The sequence below is a fragment of the Trichomycterus rosablanca genome, chromosome 1, assembly GCF_030014385.1.
Source record: "Trichomycterus rosablanca isolate fTriRos1 chromosome 1, fTriRos1.hap1, whole genome shotgun sequence".
In the NCBI taxonomy this organism is placed as follows: domain Eukaryota; kingdom Metazoa; phylum Chordata; class Actinopteri; order Siluriformes; family Trichomycteridae; genus Trichomycterus; species Trichomycterus rosablanca.
This window is the reverse complement of record NC_085988.1, coordinates 58,310,982-58,328,748: the sequence shown is the minus strand read 5'-3', so window position 1 is coordinate 58,328,748 and position 17,767 is coordinate 58,310,982. Positions and strand designations below refer to the sequence as shown.

Genomic DNA, 17,767 nt, shown 5'->3' with positions numbered 1-17,767 from the left:
TAAAAACCCACCTCTATACTAAGCACTTAAGCTGAGAATTAACATGTACTTATTACCGCTTTTATTCATTTCTCATTTCCTAAAAAAAAAAAAAAAAAAAAAAAAAAAAACTTTGTTCTAACAAAGTTTCAGCAGATTTGCGTTCTCATCTTAGGTGCAGTTAGATTATGCAGCATTACATTGATCTGACGCACACAAGCAAATCCTTGTCTGAATGTCCCAAAAGAAAAAATGAAGGTTTTGGACTGACCAAATAAAAGCCCAAACTTGAATCCCATTGACTTAAACGGGCAGTTTATGCCCAAGAACCTTCCAATGTAGCCAATTTAAAACTGTTCTGCAAAGCAGTGTGGTCCTGAATTCCTCCACAGCTATGTAAATGTCTTGTTGCAAGTTTTCATAAACGCGTACTTGCAGTTGTTACTGCAAAACCAGTTTTTAGGTTTAGGGGGCAGTTACAAGTTGGGACAGTATGGAAAATGCGAATAAAAAAGTGTTTTCTACATTATCTTTGACTTTTATTTCATTGCAGACAGTATGAACCGAAATGTTTTATCCTTTCCTGCATTTCAAGGAAGTCTATAAATGTTGCCACTGATGATATTATGTACAGTAGACAGGGATATATGCAAATCCCCACCTGTCTGTCTTTGAGGAACATTGTTTTTATTGTTTTCAATAATTACCTGATGTATTTGCCTATCCTCTGCCCACCTTTTACTTATCAAAACATTTCGTGGAAACTGCTTCACCTGTTGACATCTGTTTGAAATCACATCATTATTTTTTGCCTCATTACTAGAATCAAATATGTACAATATTACCAAGCCACAGAAGTCTGAGATTACAAATTTTTAACAATTAAAAACGTTTATACCACACACATGGTCCTTCATTTAAAAGTAAATGACAGTAAGTTTTAAAAATATAGACAGGAAAAAATTCGGATGTTTTAAAATGTTTTGGATGAATTTGCTAAAAATGGAAAAAATATAATATCATATATTTTATGAAACAATGTTATAATTACTAGTAAACTCCTGCTTAGCACTTAGTTCTTTGTCACCACCCGCTATAATATTTTTATAATCTAATAATAATCTAATACTCTAATTTTAGAGAGTGACATTCATATTGCTCTAAAACAACATCAATAGCTTTTAAAGTATTCATCATATTGCTCTAAAACAAGTATTTTATCAGGTGTAACCCACATTACATACTACAACTCTTATACTGACACGGTCACCCTTTATTACATAAAAAAAACAGTTTTTTGTTAATAAGTTCAATAGCTTTTGAAGTATTCGTCATATTGCTCTAAAACAACTTCAATAGCTTTTAAATTATTTGTCATATTGCTCTAAAACAAGTTGTATATCAAGTGTAACCCAAATTACATACGACAACTTTTATACTGACATTGTCACCCTTTATTACATAATAAAACCAGATTTGTATTTAATAACTTCAATAGCTTTTAAAGTATTCGTCATATTGCTCTAAAACAACTTCAATAGCTTTTAAATTATGTCATATTGCTCTAAAACAAGTTGTATTTTATCAGGTGTAACCCAAATTACATACGACAACTTTTATACTGACATTGTCACCCTTTATTACATAATAAAACCAGATTTGTATTTAATAACTTCAATAGCTTTTAAAGTATTCATCATATTGCTCTACAACAAGTTGTATATGATCAAGTGTAACCCACATTACAAACTCCAATTCTTATACTGACACGGTCACACTTTATTACATATTAAAAACAGATTTTTATTAATAACTTCAATAGCTTTTAAAATATTCGTAATATTGCTCTAAAACAACTTCAATATGTTATGATTTCACTAAGGGAAGACTTAATCGCGGAGCGTCTGCCCGGGAGAGGCGGGACCAACGCGATATAAAGACAGTGAACCCAACTAAAATTGATACTCAACGGTAAAAGGCTGGGCCAGCCCAAGCCAACTGAAATAATGAGACGCAAGGGGTTGACATTACAATAAAAAAACCCCAAAAAAACATGTAAACGAACAAAAAGGCACGGAAGGCTGTGTTAGTGGTGTATTGGTGTGTGTTATTAGAGTGTCAGTGTGTTAGTTGTGTATCGGTGTCGTGACTCAGTATCAGTTGGATGAGGGGACTGGTATGTTTGCTCAGCTCTTGGCGTTTCAGGGCTTTATAATGATAAGATTGGGGAACGAACACACGAACACACACGTTTCCATGTCAGCCGGGGACCAACGTTATGAACATCACTTGCGGGGACCACCCTTTCTACAGCCTCTAGAGGGCTGAAAAAAATCAGGCACACTAAACAGATTTTTCTTAGCTCATACACACGTTTAAACATCAGAATTGAAGAAGTCATGTCAGGACCGTGTTTAGTGGGGACTTAGAAAAATTCTATAAATATGACTAATGGTCCATTTGCATAATATTAGCATAAAACACACAAATGCCAATGTGATTAGTGGGGACCTTGCAACAACATTGAGTGCATTACAATTCATATTATATTACCATTAAAGGACATGCAATTATTTTAAGCTAATCTACAGATTATCTTACTTTTAAACAAAAAGGTGTAATCTACATCTAAGTAAAATCCAAAGATGCAGTAATAGTACATAAATCACATTTAAAATGTTTACATTTGGCTTAGCTTACTTGTTCATATATTATGTAGTCTTTGCATAGAACATCTAGTGATGTGCATGTAGTCATCTCGACAACATAGCAAGACTTAGGTCTATCTCTACTCATGTACAGTGGATTGGCAGAGTAATAAATTATTGTCTGGGTACCTTTTAACTCATATCAAATTAAACCTTGATTTTAAATCAAAGTATTTTATTTTTTCATGTTTAAGTGATTATTTTTTAACATTTTGTCATGAATTTTTTGTACCACAGTAAACCACCCAGAATCAGCTACTACTCAATCACTGGATACTTATTACCACTAAAATAAAGCTACTACTTATAAAACTATACAGGCATTAAACACACATTTAAATAGCAAAACTCAAGATTTAATGAGTTCAATTTCACAAACAAACTCACATATGCAGTTGTACAAACTTCAAAAAATGCCTGTTGCCCGAGTTTAACAAAGGAATTCCTCATTCAAAGAATAAACTGTCACGTATGCTTTCTTTTTTATACTGGCAATTTACCTATTATTGACAGTCTAAAAAAAAAATATTGCAAAATGTTCAAATGCTTTTTAAAAAATAGCAAATAATTCTCTGTTCAGTAGACCTTTATGACGTACACTATATTGCCAAAAGTATTCACTCGCCTGCCTTCACACGCATATGAACTTGAATTCATCCTGAAAAACTTACCATATAGAAGCACTTTGTAGTTCTACAATTACTGACTGTAGTCCATCTGTTTCTCTACACTCTTTTTAACCTGCTTTCACCCTGTTCTTCAATGGTCAGGACCCCCACAGAGCAGGTATTATTTAGGTGGTGGATGATTCTCAGCACTGCAGTGACACTGACATGGTGGTGGTGTGTTAGTGTGTGTTGTGCTGGTACGAGTGGCTCAGACACAGCATCGCTGCTGGAGTTTTTAAACACCTCACCGTCACTGCTGGACTGAGAATAGTCCACCAACCAAAAACATCCAGCCAACCGCGCCCCGTGAGCAGCGTCCTGTGACCACTGATGAAGGTCTAGAAGATGACCAACTCAAACAGCAGCAATAGATGAGCGATCGTCTCTGACTTTACATCTACAAGGTGGACCAACTAGGTAGGAGTGTCTAATAGAGTGGACAGTGAGGGGACACGGTGTTTAAAAACTCCAGCAGCACTGCTGTGTCTGATCCACTCATACCAGCACAACACACACTAACACACCACCACCATGTCAGTGTCACTGCAGTGCTGAGAATGATCCACCACCTAAATAATACCTGCTCTGTGGGGGTCCTGTGGTGGTCCTGACCATTGAAGAACAGCATGAAAGGGGTATAACAAAGCATGCAAAGAAACAGATGGACTACAGTCAGTAATTGTAGAACTACAAAGTGCTTCTATATGGTAAGGTTTTCAGGATGAAGAAGTTCATATGCGTGTGAAGGCAGGTGAGCGAATACTTTTGGCAATATAGTGTATGCATATGTGTGTCCTGCTGAGACATGTGAATGTAAACAAAAACTGCCATACCAGACTCGATGATCTTTAAACTATCTGTATTGCAATTTTCTTTGTAGGCTGTAATGCGATTATAAACATAGAATTTCAGATTCTGCCAGTCACGGTTCTTAAGAGCTTCTGGTTCAGCCCTTAAACACTTCTCACAGTCTCGCTTTGCTGGTACCATACAAGATGTGATGAGGCGATTCATGTGCCCTTGCACCGCCTGCACCTCTGTCTGCAGCCAAGGTATTTTCTTCTTGTGGCCAGCTTTACCTTAAAGTGGTAAAAAAAAAATATATATATATATTTAATTTAAAGTATAATTACACTGCCAGTCTAACACTGTTTGTCCATTCTGCTATAGTCAAAGATTATTAGAATCAAATTCTCCTAATAGCTATAAATACACAGATCAGCCATAACATTAAAACCTGCCTAATATTATGTAAGTCCCCCTTGTGACACCTGTATAGCTCTGACCCATCGAGACAAACTACACAAGACCTCTAAAGGTGTGCTGTGGTACTTGGCACCCAAAAAATTAAAGCAGATCCTTTAAGCCAGGACCCAAGGTTTCCCTAGCAAAACATTGTCCAGAGCACACCGCCTCTGCCAGCTTGCTTTCTGCCCATAATGCATCCTGGTGCCATGTCTTCTCCAGGTAATACACACCTGGTTATCCACATGATTTAAAAAAGCCACCTTTTCACTTCATGGTCCAGTTCTGATGCTCACATGTCCACTGTAGGTGCTTTTGGTTGTGTACAGGAGTAAGCATGGACACCCTGACCAGTCTGTAGCTACATAACACCATGCACAGCAAGCTGTGATGCACTGTGTTTTCCGACATCTTTCTGTCATATCAGCATGAACTTTTTCAGCATTTTGAGGGTGCACATGACCCTGACACCAAGTCTACCATGGACCATATTTGGTAGGTACTAAACACTGTTAACTGGGAACAACCCACAAGCCCTGATGCTTTGGAGATGCATCACAATTTGGTCACAGTTTGGTCCTTGTCAAAGTTAGTTACTCAATTCCTTACTGTTGCCCATTTTTCCCGCTTCCAAAACATCACCTTCGAGAACTGACTGACTGCGGCCTAATACATCCCACCCCCTGGCAGGTGCCATTGTAATCATTGTAATGAAATAATCACTGTTATGTTCGATTGGTGTACGTGTTGTCTAAAAACACTGTTGAAACAGCAATGGGCTCGTTTTTACACATTTATAAAAATAGTATTAATCTAAAACAATTCACACAAAATACTCAGGATGGAAGAACAGTATTTCTCATGTTCCTTTTAAGATTTTGGATTCATCCAGATGTGCAACCTGACAGGTGTTCATTTACACTTGACAGGGAAGGGTAACTATAGGATTTGAAAGAGAAATAGCAAGAATTTTTTACTTTTGGTCAGTGATTTAAAGGTGTGCAGAGTTTCTTTTTATATTCCCATTTGGTTCCTCTTACTGCCACTATAACATTTGACAATTTCTGCTGTACACCGCCTGTACACTGACAGTACATCTTCAACAAGTAGAAGACAATCACTGCTAACATAGGTAACAGAGATATGTAATGTGTGAGTTCACCTTCAAAGGAAGGTCTTTTAGCACTGACTCCTGGAGGTATCTTATCATCTGATCGAGTTTACAACTCCTGATTAGGTTACAACATAAGTTATATTTTTAACATTGTTGTGGCTTCCCACACAAGTCCCAGTACCAAGTCCATATGCCCCCTAATAATATTTACATTCTATTAAAAACACACTGTAATGACAATTCATCCCCTTCACTTACATTCTGTAGAATACTCACAGGCAAGTTTAATACAAAAGAGGCAAACTGTTGTCTTTTGACAAGAAGTTACTGACAATACATACCACTAACTGTCCAGAACTTGTTGGAAAATAACTTGATGCACTGTGCATACTGTCAGGCACTTTTTAGAAGAAAGGTCCTGTGGCGACATATGCGTAGTTGTACACTCAGACCTGGATTGGTCACCCACAAACCAGGAAAGAATCGTGTTCAGGCAATGTGTACATACATAAGGCCTGTGCCTTCACTTGTGAGTAAACAACTCTGGAAAGTAATCAGTGCCATGAATCCTGGACCAATTACAGATATATAAAAAAATTACCAAGTTATTATTGATGTTGGGCAGCACTTGTTAAACAAAGAGGGAAATCAGACAAGAATCAACAGTATGTGCGAGAGAAGATGCGAGAAATGGGAAGGCTGGTTTACAATGCCAGAAAAGTCACCACCTTAAAGAAACTGGAAGATGTCCAGTTGATATGTGGGTAAGACAGTGAAACAAAAACGTTTTTGACATGATCATTAGCAAACAAAAATATCCTGGTTGAAGTAAGCAAACTTTTAAAAGCTCAAGGTTTCATCTTAAACAACCAAGATCTTGTGAAGAATGCCAGTAAGCTTCAAGACATCCATCAGGAAAAGTGGAATAAGCTGATATCAGCCACGGCATTGGAAAACTTTGCTGATCTTGGTGAGCTGTAGGGTCTTTTCAGGCAGTCGATAGAACTCATGATGGATTCTTATGTCCAAGAAAATTGGTGAGCTGGTCCATTTCTGTGTCGGTCATGTTTAACACAGTTGAAAGGGTTGCAGCATGCTTTCTCAGTTTGGTAGATGTCAGTGATGTGGGACTCTTTGCACCACACACCTTTGCAAAGCCACAGAGACAGTCTGATCATTTGAAATGTGTCATAGCTTCTGGTCTTGCAAACACATAACCATTGTCTTTAAGAACCCCACAAGCATCTCTCTGCTTAACAAGGATCTCTAATGCACAAAACATTTTTGGAGTCAGAAGAATTGGAAGTGGGCGACCACGTTTTCCCCTGACAACAATCCTTGAGAAGTGTCTGCAGAGCTTTTCTTCCACTTCAGACAGTGCCCAGTTCACATCCTCATGGTGATCAGAAGTGTCTCTTGATAAAAATGCAGATAAGGGCATGCTGGCAACTTCTCCTTTCCTGCGCCGGTTAAAGAGAATAACCTGAGCCAGGCACACCTTAGTCAGCTCCATCCAGGCTTTTGCAGAGGGACTTTCCGAGAGTGAAATGTACCACTCATCTTGTACTTGACCGAGATATGCATGCATTTTTTGGATGTCTTCAGTAAAAGGCATGAGAGTCGGTACATTTCACTTTGCTTACCTTATGTTCCTCAATGCTGTGGCTGATATCAGCTCATTCCACTTTTCCCGATGGATGTCTTACAACTTACAGGCATTCTTCACAAGATGTTTGTTTGAGATGAAACCTTGAGCTTTTAAAAGTTTGCTTACTTTAATCAGGATATTTCCCAGTTGATGATGGGGTCAAAAACGTGTTTGTTTCACTGTCATACCCACATGTCAACTTGACAGCTTTGACTGTCTCCATGTAATTTTTTGGATTCATAAGATCTTCCATTTTCTTTAAGGTGGTGACTTTTCTGGCATTGTGAACCAGCCTTCCCATTTCTCGCATCTTCTCTCGCACATACTGTTGATTCTTGTCCGAATTCCCCCTTTGTTTAGCAAGTGCTGCCCAACATCAAGTTTCCCCTGTCCTGACTCCATAACTGCAGCATTGTGAGCGTAGTTTCCTCTGTTGTGAATATAATCTAGCTGTTTCTTCCTCTCCCTGAAATCCTTTTGGCCACATCAGGTTCATTTTCATGCACATGTTTGAGGTGTCTTGCCATCTTGGCATAAGGCTTAGAGCAATACAAGCAGTAATGTTTCTTGTCGTACACTCTTCGCCCACCTCTTTTTTGACTTGCGCTAACAACTATTAGATCATTTATGTTCTGACTTGAACTGGGTTCTTCTTCTGCTTCAGTGGCTTCAGGTGTAAAGCTGTGCCTGTCAAAGGTCATTTTGTCTGATGTTGTGGAGTCACAGACAGTGGAACTCTCTGAGCCAGAGACATCCAGTGTATTATCAAAAGACTTGTGTTTTGTTTTTTGGTTTGGTTTAAGGCTAGTGTCACTGTCACTATCACAAGTCCTATCAAGTATGTAATCATCTGCACTTTCTGATGAAGAATCAAATAGCTCACTGGAATCGTCAAGATTTGTGTCTTTCATCTTCAAAAAAGAAATCATAATAAGAAAAACGTTAATACTTAATTTATCAGTAAATTTACATATATGTTTGATGATCTCAAATACACAAGTACACTCGTTTTTGCACACGAACAGATGGTAACTGTAATTTGTTGCTTTATACTACTTGTGTACTACAGCCTCTCTTTTGTCATGTTTTTGTATTTTGGGGTTTTAGTTAATTAAAAGAATGTAATAAGTTAATTGTGATGATAATCTAGTAAGAATAATTGTTTATTGTGATGTATCTACAAGGTAAGTTCTAGGGGAACATTTAGGGCAGTGATTTTTGTCTTGTATAATTATCACTTTATTCTGAACACTTACGGAGTCCCCACAACACACCTTCAGTTAGTGTCTGAGTAGAAACTGTGTGTAGAAACTGAACTAAACTGGTCCCCACAATGACTATAACATTGTGTGTGTGAGAAAGGTCCCCACAAGTAACTATAACATTGTGTGTGTGAAAGATCCCCACAACGACTAACATTGTGTGTGTATGTGAAAGGACCTTTCACACACACAATGTTACTATTCCTTGTGGGGACCTTTCACACACACAATGTTATAGTCATTGTGGGGACCAGGTCAGTTTCTACACACAGTTTCTACTCAGACACTAACTGAAGATGTGTTGTGGGGACGTCGTAAGTGTTCAGAATAAAGTGATAATTATACAAGACAAAAATCCCTGTGAAAGTTAAAATCTGCCCTAAATGTTCCCATAGAACTTACCTTGTAGATACATCACAATAAACAATTATTCTTACTAGATTATCATCACAATTAACTAAAACCCCAAAATTCTAAAATATATGACAAAAGAGAGGCTGTAGTCTTAACTTAGTGATGATGTGGATGTGCATGTACCGGTAGAGGGGTGCTGTTTAAAACAGAAGCATCATCCATCTTGGATCTTAGAGTCTTGGACAGGATAGAGGATTGGGAGTCGTCCTCCACCACGGCTCTAGCTGCGATGCTGGGCGTCTGTACAAATTTTAAATATTTATCACAAATTAAACACTTTATGACAAATTTTAACAGAATGCCTGACTGGTCAATGTACCTGTTGGTCAGTTTCTCCAATGTGCTTCTGCATATGAACTTTTAAATGGCAGGACTTGCTGATATCTTCTACATTTATGTCACTGGGTGCTTTTGTAGCCACCTGTAAACATATTTTCACAGATAATCAGACTTTAATGCATTTGGTATTTTGGTTCTTTAAGCATTTAAATTTTTATTCTTATCCTGCAATATGAGCCAGTCTGTACACCATGTATTGTGCAACATACTTGTGTTCTCCATGAGCAGTCTTCCCATTCATTTCAAACTGCAGGAAAAAAAAAAGTCTAGGTCTTTAAAGTTATTATTATATGCCTTATGCAGTTTTTTAAGTATTTTAAAATAGGAGGTGCAATTAAGCAACAATGCAAGAAAAAGGGACAAAAACTAAAATTATAATAATATATTATTTATATGTGTTATTTATTAGGGTTTTGCATTAATTATACAGTCCAGTACAAATCTGTTTGTATTTGGTGTGCATCTGCAGATACACTCTTGTTCAGAGTCTGCCCAAAAAGGTTAAATGTTATCTTAAAGTCCATTCGATCATTTTCATGTTGTTTTTTAGGTTTGTGGGTATAAAACTTATCTTTACTTATTAGCACATCACACTGGACTTATCTAAATATATCTAAAAACACGCAATCATTGTTATTTAACCACTGCACTGTCACAGCCCAATTATAAACAAGAAGCTTTATTTGCACTTATTTAAACTGATCAGCCATAACATTAAAACCACCTCCTTGTTTCTACACTCACTGTCCATTTTATCAGCTCCTTATATACATTTTCCATTAAAGAAATTAAAAAATGACAAAAAAAATTTTGGTAACTTAAAAAGACAGTTTGAAACGTCTGTGTGCGGCTGCAGTCTCCATTGGGGCCTTTTAATTTGAAACACAGGTGTAGCATTACTTCACTAATGAACCTGGTTTTCAGTCTCTGTTCTGTGGGTAGAAGTAGAACTCCGAGCTTTAACTGTAAGGCAAGTTTGTTACAAAATGAAATTAAATGCTTAAATGTTTGGGCAGGAAAAGTGAAAGCAGGCATTCTTACACATTACTGCCAAGCAGAGAAAAATTTCAGTATGTCGTTTTAACAAGGACATTATAAATGATTTTGTTACATGATGTGTTCTACAGCAAGTGTTAGTAGTTTATGTTTATTTGTACGAAACCAATTTTGCCCTTCCGGTTGATGGTAAAGTTGAGGATCTATGTAGCGGTCCTCCTGATTTTAAGCTTGTGGATTAAAAAAATAAATAAAAATAAAAAAAATAAAAAAAAAGTTGATTTTCAGGCTGGTGCTCTTGTTCATAAGGCTGATAATATTCGGGTTGGTGTCCCTGATGAAGTGCCGGTGTTCTGTCGATTTGTCCTACCCTATCGAAACTTCCTACCGTAGCGCAGATTTATAAATCTATCTGTCGATTTGTCCTACCCTATCGAAACTTCCTACCGTAGCGCAGATTTATAAATCTATCTGTCGATTTGTCCTACCCTATCGAAACTTCCTACCGTAGCGCAGATTTATAAATCTATCTGTCGATTTGTCCTACCCTATCGAAATGTATTCCTGTAGTAAATATTTAAGTTTGTTCTTATTAAAATTATGTCTATCATATTATAAATTATAGGTATCTTATTATAACTAGTGGTAGCACATCTCGATAGGTATGTATCTTATTATAAACTATAGGTAGCACATCTCGATAGGTATGTATCTTATTATAAACAATAGGTAGGACATCTCGATAGGTATGTATCTTATTATAAACAATAGGTAGGACATCTCGATAGGTATGTATCTTATTATAAACTATAGGTAGCACATCTCGATAGGTATGTATCTTATTATAAACAATAGGTAGGACATCTCGATAGGTATGTATCTTATTATAAACAATAGGTAGGACATCTCGATAGGTATGTATCTTATTATAAACAATAGGTAGGACATCTCGATAGGTATGTATCTTATTATAAACAATAGGTAGGACATCTCGATAGGTATGTATCTTATTATAAACTATAGGTAGCACATCTCGATAGGTATGTATCTTATTATAAACAATAGGTAGGACATCTCGATAGGTATGTATCTTATTATAAACAATAGGTAGGACATCTCGATAGGTATGTATCTTATTATAAACAATAGGTAGGACATCTCGATAGCTCTATATCTTATTATAAACAATAGGTAGGACATCTCGATAGGTCTATATCTTATTATAAACTATAGGTAGCACATCTCGATAGGTCTATATCTTATTATAAACAATAGGTAGGACATCTCGATAGGTATGTATCTTATTATAAACTATAGGTAGCACATCTCGATAGGTATGTATCTTATTATAAACAATAGGTAGGACATCTCGATAGGTATGTATATTATTATAAACAATAGATAGGACATCTCGATAGGTATGTATATTATAAACAATAGGTAGGACATCTCGATAGGTATGTATATTATTATAAACAATAGACAGCGCATCTCGATAGATCTATGTCTTATTATAAATAGTGTTAGCACATCTCGATGGGCTTATATTTTATTACAAATGATAGGTAGCACACTTGATTTATTGACCTGTCTCTCAGACATTTATCTTAATTTTTAATTTATTTATTAGGATTTTAACATCATGGTTACATTCATGACAGGGCAGGTAGTTACTCATTACACAAGATTTATTAGTTCACACATTTAATATCAAACACAGTCAGAGACAGTTTTGTATCTTCAATTTACCTCACTTGCATGTCTTTGGACTGTGGGAGAAAACTAGAGCACCCGGAAAAAACCCCCCACATACACATGGGGAGAACATGCAAACTCCTCACAGAAAGAATCCACCTGTAAATGGAGCCCAGGACCTTCTTGCTGTGAATCAACAAAGCTACCCACTGAGCCACTATACAGCCCATACATCTCAAATAATTGTGTAATTTTTAAACTAGTTTATTAACAACAACACATCCTGAGTCTCTGGTGGATGTGTCTACATTTTTTACATATGTATTTTGGGTGTGATTTGTTATATTCTGCACATTAAAATGTACCCATCTACTGTCACACTGCACCTGAGTAAAACAGGTAACAATGCTGTACAAATCAGTAAATAATGTTCACAATAACTTTTTAATAATAAAGGTAAAATTAGATAAAATATATCTGTATATCTGTATAATATAGCTGCTCTAAATATCTATCATTTCAATCATGCTCTTGTCAGCTCTGTCTTGCAGCATGGAGCAACTTATGCAGTAATCCTCTGCATTGTCTTAAATCACCACTCAGCCCTGCTGTCATGAAGTTCACTTGGCTTTATAATTCCTATTAATTAATGGAGACAGTGGCAAAATCTGGTTTAGCAAAATTCTAACTAGTTTAAAATATTCAATAACAATATTACCTCCAGCTATTTATACATGCATATGAACTTGAGTTCATCCTGAAAAACTTATCATGTATAAGCACTCTGTAGTTCTAAAATTACTGACTGTAGTTCATCTGTTTCTCTACATACTTTTTAACCTGCTTTCACCCTGTTCTTCAGTGGTCAGACCCCCTACAGGACCACTACAGAGCAGGTATTATTTAGGTGGTGGATCATTCTCAGCACTGCAGTGACACTGACATGGTGTTAGTGTGTGTTGTGCTGGTATGAATGGATCAGACACAGCAGTGCTGAGTTTTTAAACACCTCACTGCTGGACTGAGATTGGTCCACCAACCAAAAATATCCAGCCTACAGCACCCTGTGGGCAGTGTCCTGTGACCACTGATGAAGGTCTAGAAGATGACCGACTCAAACAGCAGCAATAGATGAGCGATCGTCTCTGACTTTACATCTACAAGGTGGACCAACTAGGTAGGAGTGTCTAATAGAGTGGACAGTGAGTGGACACTGTATTTTAAAACTCCAGCAGCACTGCTGTTTCTGATCCACTCACACCACCACCATGTCAGTGTCACTGCAGTGCTGAGAATGATCCACCACCTAAATAATACCTGCTCTGTGGGGGTTCTGACCATTGACGAACAGCATGAAGGGAGCTAACAAAGCATGCAGAGAAACAGATGGACTACAGTCAGTAATTGTAGAACTACAAGCGAGTTCTTTTGGCTATGTAGTGTGTATATGTAGTGTTGGCTATGTAGTGAGTATTATATGTATATACAGTATGTATATATATATATATATATATATATGTGTATGTGTGTATGATGTATGTATGATGTATGTACATTTTGATTTTGTAGTAAATAATATTCTAACCCGAAGAACATCTTAATCTCAAATAATTAGAACTAAACTGACAGGGGAGCAGCAAAAAATAGTTGTACATATACAAATAACTGAGTACATAAAAAACGTAATAAATGCTCAACATATTCATTCAGTAATTCACTTTAAACTCAACTTTAACTTCAAACAACCGTTACTGTACATATTGAACTGCTAATAAAGCACAAAACTGAAAAATAACCTAATACATTTTGTGTTGTCATAATGTTAAGGTCGCAGATGGTTATTTAAAAATGATTGGCTTTTCTAGATGTATGAAAAACGCATCTAAAATTACCAAAGGCATGTATAAACGTGGTTAAATACAACGTTAACACAGCATTATTAAGATACACAGTTATTTAACTGTAATCAATCAAGTACAGCTCATTTAAGCACTTTGAATATTTTTATATAGCTTTTTTTTTTTAAAGTCACATAATAACAGCATTACATATACATACACTTAAACTTTAAACTTTTTAAAGAATTAAAACGAAACCATACGTTACTAACCGCTAGAACAAATAAATTAGGCAAAGGTAGCACAGAATTATAGGCGTTCCCCGCAACGAGTCAAAACCGATGTGCGCATGCTCAGTAGGACAAATCGATGGGTAGGATAAATCGACAGAACACCGGAACTAAACGATCCGGATTTTCTGGGAAAAGTTCATCTTCTTCATCTTGGTAATAACCTTGCTGATCCGAGTGGGCTACAGACAGAGAGGGCTAAGTAAGCAATATAGAATTCACATTCTTTTCAAAAGTCAACTTAATAAATATGTATACATCACTCACGTGAAGGTGGACCTTCGATGGCCGTTTCTTCAAGTTTAAATCAGTGATATTTCTGTTGTCTTCATCGTTACCCGCTTAAAATAAATAAATAAAAATGCATGATTGATATACAACGAGAATATTGTATGATCGTATAAACAAAATCAGATAAATACTTACAAGATGATGCATCTAAATTATCTGATTCAGCATCATCAGATTGGTTGTTTATAGCTTAAATCATATGTAAGTATGTTGTATTTAATTAGTTCTAAAATATAGAATAGTAAAATTACAACTGATAAATATTACTACAATATTTACATACATTGATGTACAGTGGATGTTAACGGTTTATCAACCTCCACAATCTCCATCATCTGATAGAATTATAACAATCTAAAAATAAATAAATAATTGTAATACATCTATATTTATACATCGGAATAATCATAAATAAGAAATGTTATCCTCTTACAGTGTCACGAGGGGGCTAAGACAAGACAAAGGGGGCAGACACACAGAGATGTATAAAAACTAAGGTTTTATTTATAACAAAGGACAAGACAACGAGCAAACAGGACTAAACAAGACTCACAATGCTAAACAATGCTAAACAAAGGCTAACTAAGCTAAACACAGCTAAACAAAAGCTAACTAAGCTAAACAAAATGCTAAACTAAACAATGAACTTAGCTAAAGCTAACCTAAACCCTAAGCTAACAATGCTAAACTAAACATACAAACACATGACCTGAGCTAAAGGCTAATGCTAACACAAACAGACTAAGCTAATTGCTAAACTAAACAATGAACCTAACTAAAGCTAACCTAAACTCTAAGCTAACAGGACAAACATGGCTAACTAAACAAGGCTAACAGACCTAAACAACAGACCCAAAGCTAACAAACAAAGGCTAAACAGGTTAAACAGACCAAACAGAGGTTACGAAGAAACTCACTAACAGCTTACTAACAAAGGTAATGGTGACCAGACGAACAGAGTCAAGCAAACCAAGCACATCACAATCCAAACTGGCAAAGCAAAATAATCTCCAAACTCTGTTCTCCAGCTCCCTTCTTAAATGTGGGGCAGCTGGAGCTAATTAGTCAAAAAAGACCAATCCTGAATGAGGGTGTGGCAGGAGACTGAGTGTGCTCACGGAGAGGGTGGCGTGGCACACAGGAGCTCATTGTGACATACAGCGTGCAGGGCAGACTGCCTGTTGGCTTGAGCAGAGCCTTTTAAAACATTAACGGTATGTAAATGTCTTGTTGTTCTATTGGTTAAAATAAAATAAAAATCCCTCCTACTCACGTTTTTTCCCACCCATGCATTAAATTTGATATTCTTTAGTATGTTATCTAATAAGAGAGGCTTATCTTCTAAAAATAAAACAGACGAATGGTAGTTACTTCATATCATTAAGTATCATGTTAATAACATAATAGCATGAGAAAAATAATTTAAAATCAAAAAGGAACAATTTGTACATTAAGTCTTTTTGAAGTTGCACAGCTATTTCAAGAGTCACCATATAGAAATGTTTTCTTACCTGAAGCCATGGTTTCAAAATATGTCTCTGGACACTGGAAAACTGGAGAATGACGAAGCCTGAGTTTGTTAAAGGTCTGTTGTTAAGCCCCTTTTTATACTGAATTTAGCTCATTCAAACAGGAAGGAAAAGTCAACAAATGGTATAGCTGTAGGGGTTTAGCTGAGGAGACACATTTTGGTGAAAATAAATAGTGTGTGTGTGTGTGTGTTAGGAGGTGTAAAGTAATTCTGGACATGGTAAACATTAGGCTTTTTTTTTGCACAGTAAAGTTTTAAGTGGCATTTGTGAACGTAACTTTGTATTGTAGTGCTTGACAAAAGTTTGCCAAAGTAATTCCTTGCCCATATATCAGCTGTTGATAAATGACAGTCCTTGATGGTTTGCATCCCTGCCATTTATGTACTGAAATTACTCCAGATTCCATAAAAGATTTAATGATATTATGCACTGTAGAGTGAGAAATATGCAAATCTCTTTCAATCTTTCTTTGAGGTACATTGTTTTTAAACATGTCGTTAATTTTCTCACGCATTTCGCAGTGTGTATACTTCTTTTGTACAAACAAAATGATAAGTCACCTGTTGAGACCACCTGTTTGAAATAATAACTATTTAGTTTTTAGTTAGGCAGGCCTGAAATGCAGTAATGGATGTATTAAGTTTGTCAATTGATAAATGTAGCATGTATATTAAATGTAATGAAGTTGACCAGACACAACATAAAATATCTTGGGTTCATACTGTCTGCAATGAAATAAAAGTCAAAAGTGTGTTCTGATTTGGGGTTGTAAAATCTGACACATACAAGACCCTCTGATTAATGAGGTTAATTAGAGTTCATTTGAGTAATCAACCTCAAATAACTCACCAGTGTAGCTGTGTTGTAACATAAGCTGTAACTTTATAATTTACCACTGGCTGCTGTTAACTCTGATATTTATATTAGCATGTGTAAACATTAATGAAGGATTGTGTATTTTATTTAAACATGGTACTTAAATAATCCCTCCCTCCTTCACAAGTAACAGCCTTCAGAACCAGTTCCCAGGAAAACAGAGAAACAAAATGTGGTAAGATTACTCTCTGTAAGGAGAAATTTGTGTTGTTCCTCATCTTCCCAATCATCTGATTTGAAGTACAAGTGAATGTATCACCTTTGACTGCATTTTACTGGTTGGTTCTAATGTAAAGCAACTCTATTGATGTTGTTTGATCTATGGTTTGGCAGACAGGAGGTGTAGAAAGACTGTACTGTAAATCTCTATACAGCGCTAAATGTACAGTTTTGCTCAATTGTTGAACTAGTTTATGCTAAGGCACACTGCATATACTTTTAAAGTCGTCAGATTGCTGTAGTTTTAAGTTGACTGCTGGCTGTGTATCCAAATCCACTATATCACCAATATTCTTTTCTTCTTTTTCCCCTCTTTTTTGCTGCATATCAGGGTAAAACTTGGCTTGATTTGCATGAGCTTGAAGACTTGCCTGTGATTCCTCCTGGTGAAGGATTGTGTAATGTGTGACTCCCTATCGATGATCAGTCATGTAGTGTGCAAAACACAATGACTTAAAGACTACCAAGCTCATGACTAATATGAGCTCAGGTTGTGTAGTGTGAACAGTACAGCGATGTGACGACTTTGAAAGTCGACTATGTTGTGTGTCTGTTGCATAAGCTGGTTTAACAGCGGAGCAATTTTTAATAAAGACAATGTTTAACATAATATGTGGTGTTGTTACTCTTTAACCCTTGACAAATGGCAAAAT

The 17,767-nt window shown here is 36.3% G+C and overlaps 1 long non-coding RNA gene across 1 annotated transcript; it reads left to right on the top strand.

The window, feature by feature from the left end:
- Window positions 1-14,062: 14,062 nt before the first annotated feature.
- On the top strand, window positions 14,063-17,724 carry LOC134313550 (uncharacterized). Its single transcript, XR_010012345.1, has 2 exons — window positions 14,063-14,398; window positions 17,446-17,724. It is a non-coding gene; the product is annotated as an uncharacterized LOC134313550 (long non-coding RNA).
- The last annotated feature ends 43 nt before the right edge of the window (window positions 17,725-17,767 follow it).